We start from the raw sequence: 2961 nt of genomic DNA on the forward strand, positions 1-2961 counted from the left end.
GAATGTCCAGTGCAGTGTTTTAAGAAGTTAGGCAGTAATTAGACTCTTAAGTTGTTCGTGTTTACTAATCCTTACTGTAATACCTGGTTTAAGGTGGATATTTAGTCATGTCGGCAGAGAAAACTAACTCTGATCCTAAGCTTCGTGCAGGGGCTTAACTCTTGTCTTCCCAGTTACTGGTAGCAATCACCAGTTGTCTGCTGGCGCTGCCTGACACTTTGTGGCTCTATCTCAGCATCTAGAATGGGTGACTGAAAGGAATGAGATGATTAAGGGTTAGAGATTTTATTTGGCCTCTCTAACCAAAGATTATTTATCTGTTTCTGCAAGGTGAATGCATGTGCCCAGAAGGAAGCTTTTAGGCATTCATATTTGCTAGGAAAAGGTGAAGTACTATCTGCTGGAGCTATGCAGTCATAATAATTAAAAAAAAAAATATATATAATAATAATGTCATTTTTTGAGTGTTTGAAATAAATATTTGAAGTTTTGCCACTGAGATGCCTAATCCTCAAAGTTGTTTTTACTAAATGACCAAAATCTATATATATTTGATTATTACTTGTTAGATGTGTAGGGCTGGTGTCGGTTGGAAGCACAAACTGGATTTGTACTTCTTTGCATGTGGGAAAGCTCATTTAGCAGTGCCAGTCGATCAGCTTTGCACAGACCGATGTCATGTGTGCGGAGGGGAGCCCGTCTCGATGGCCAGCAGCAAACAGGGTGTGAAATGGTTTTTTTGCCAATGAACCGAGTTCGATCTGTGGTTTGCCAACCCTGCCGCTGCAGTCTGTGAAACACTCTGCTAATTGACTAAACATATTTGCCATGAATGCATGGTGAGAAATCATAAACATTCAGCCTTGTTATTCATGTTGGACCGTGCTTAAGAAATGCAGAAGCAAAGTGTTTGAGTCTTGATTTCAATTCCTTTTTCTTACAAAACGGGTATGAATAAAAGACCTCTCTGAAACCAACTTCTGTCATTTCAAAATACTAATGTAAAAAAAATCACTTCTGATTTTTAAATTATTTCCATAAAATAATCAATAATTAACCAGTGGCATGTCAAGAGTCTTTTCATTAACCCTTCATCTGACACGTCTTCTGTTCTCCCTGTTTTACTTCTGTTGAAAGGGAGTAAAACCTATTTGACATCTTTTTGTCATGGAAAATGGTGTTAAACTTCTGACTGACCTCAGAAGTTCTTGGAAAGCTATTAAAGATAAAGAGGTTTTTAGTATTTTTATTAAATTCTACAAATTTACTAGTAGGTGCAGGTTGCTGGATTTAAACCTGTTGGTTTAACCTTTTTCTGTATATATTTAATATAAAGAATACTTACATATACTTATATTTAATATAAAGAATATATTTAGTATAAAGGACACAACTATGAGCTGGGCATTTAGAATTTATTTTAATAAATTGGAGCCTGGTTGTGGTGAGACAGTGTTGGGATCATAGTGGAACGAGGCTGAGGATGAATTGAGGCAGATACAGGTGTAACTCTCTGCAGGGACTTTTACTCTGGAATACAAGCAGCTTTGAGTTTGTCCCTTCGAAGTTTATACTAAACCAAAGAAAGCTCCTCTTGCTCTCAAAGATGTTACACCAATGAGGAGGCAATCTCTTTCTTGTGTGGCTTATTTCCAGTTTGCTTTCAGTGATCTATGACTTCCTACTATTGTGTAATAGTTCTTCTCTATCAAAGACAATCTATTTCAGTCTTTTTCTTGAAGAAAATAGAGAACAGAGAAAATGTGCTTCTATTTTTCTAGGTGTGGCCCAGATTTAAAAACATGTTTGGATTCCAGTAGGATTTTTTCTTAGCCTGTTGACTTTGCTTTTCAATTTTTCAATGCCTTTAAGCAATTCTGTTACAATTATTTTATATAGTATTCAAAAGGATTTTTGACTGTAAAACGAAAATACTTTCTAAAAATGCAATAGTTCTATTGTTCAAGTAAAATATTTTCAGAGATAATGTATTTTAAAGATGGTTTTGGGAAATTATCACAATTAGAGACTTTGGGCATAGTGAATATTCAATGAAAATGTCTTTAAGACAGAAGTGAGTTCCATATTAGGATAACTTTCATAGTAGCTAACTGTTCTGTCCATTGTATCCAAATTTTTCAGTTTCTTCTTGTATTATGAGAGCTTGCCTGGAACTTTTCATTCTACTTGCATAATCCATGTTCATTTATTTAATGTTACATTTCTGCAGGGAAAACCATTTATTTCAACAACACTTCAGTAACCATGAAATATAAAGCTCATGTCAAAGACTCATGAGAATTTGGGAGTGTTATAAATGTTGAGTTTTTTTTCCCACCCCTATCTTTGAAGTGCCGATTCCCTGAAAGAGGAGGGCAAACATTTAAAAGACAGTGAAGCTATAGATCTTGATACAATGTAGGAAAAAGCAACCTTTATAGAATTGGGGAAAGCTTCCTTTCTTTGAAGTCATGACAGTTTGAGCCAGGCTGGCTTATATCATGTCCCAGATGAGGTGAGGATGAGATAGTGTGGACTGCTAATTATCCACAAAATCTCCAAAGGCTCAGGCTGAGACTACTGGAAAAAGGTTTTTTTGTATTTTATTTAATTATGTTGAACTGCTGATTTCAAATAGACACCAAGATGTATTTTATTATAAATGGTCCTTGATTTGGGATGGTACCTGAATGTGTCATAACTCTGATGGCTTATTTTGAGGAGGAAAAAAAAATATCAGCCCAGGGATACAGAAAATTCAGAAAAATAAATATCAGAAAATACAGAAAAACAAATATCAGCCAGGGGATACAGAAAATTTGCTTCTCTCCCAGAGTTCCTCCAGGATGCAGCCTGGCTGTAGCAGTGGCTGTCTGCATTAGGAAATGATGGGTTTGCACTCCTTCCTGAGCTCTGCATTAATGAGCTCAGTGAGGAACTGCTGACTCTCACTGTAGCCAC

The 2961-nt window shown here is 36.1% G+C and overlaps 1 protein-coding gene across 1 annotated transcript in view; it reads left to right on the top strand.

The window, feature by feature from the left end:
* SGPP1 (sphingosine-1-phosphate phosphatase 1) overlaps positions 1-2961 on the top strand; it is a gene marked incomplete at its 5' end in the record, with an annotated part of 19250 nt that overhangs the window by 1316 nt on the left and 14973 nt on the right. The window lies entirely within an intron of this gene.

Source organism: Geospiza fortis, unplaced genomic scaffold (assembly GCF_000277835.1).
Source record: "Geospiza fortis unplaced genomic scaffold, GeoFor_1.0 scaffold23, whole genome shotgun sequence".
Lineage (NCBI taxonomy): Eukaryota > Metazoa > Chordata > Aves > Passeriformes > Thraupidae > Geospiza > Geospiza fortis.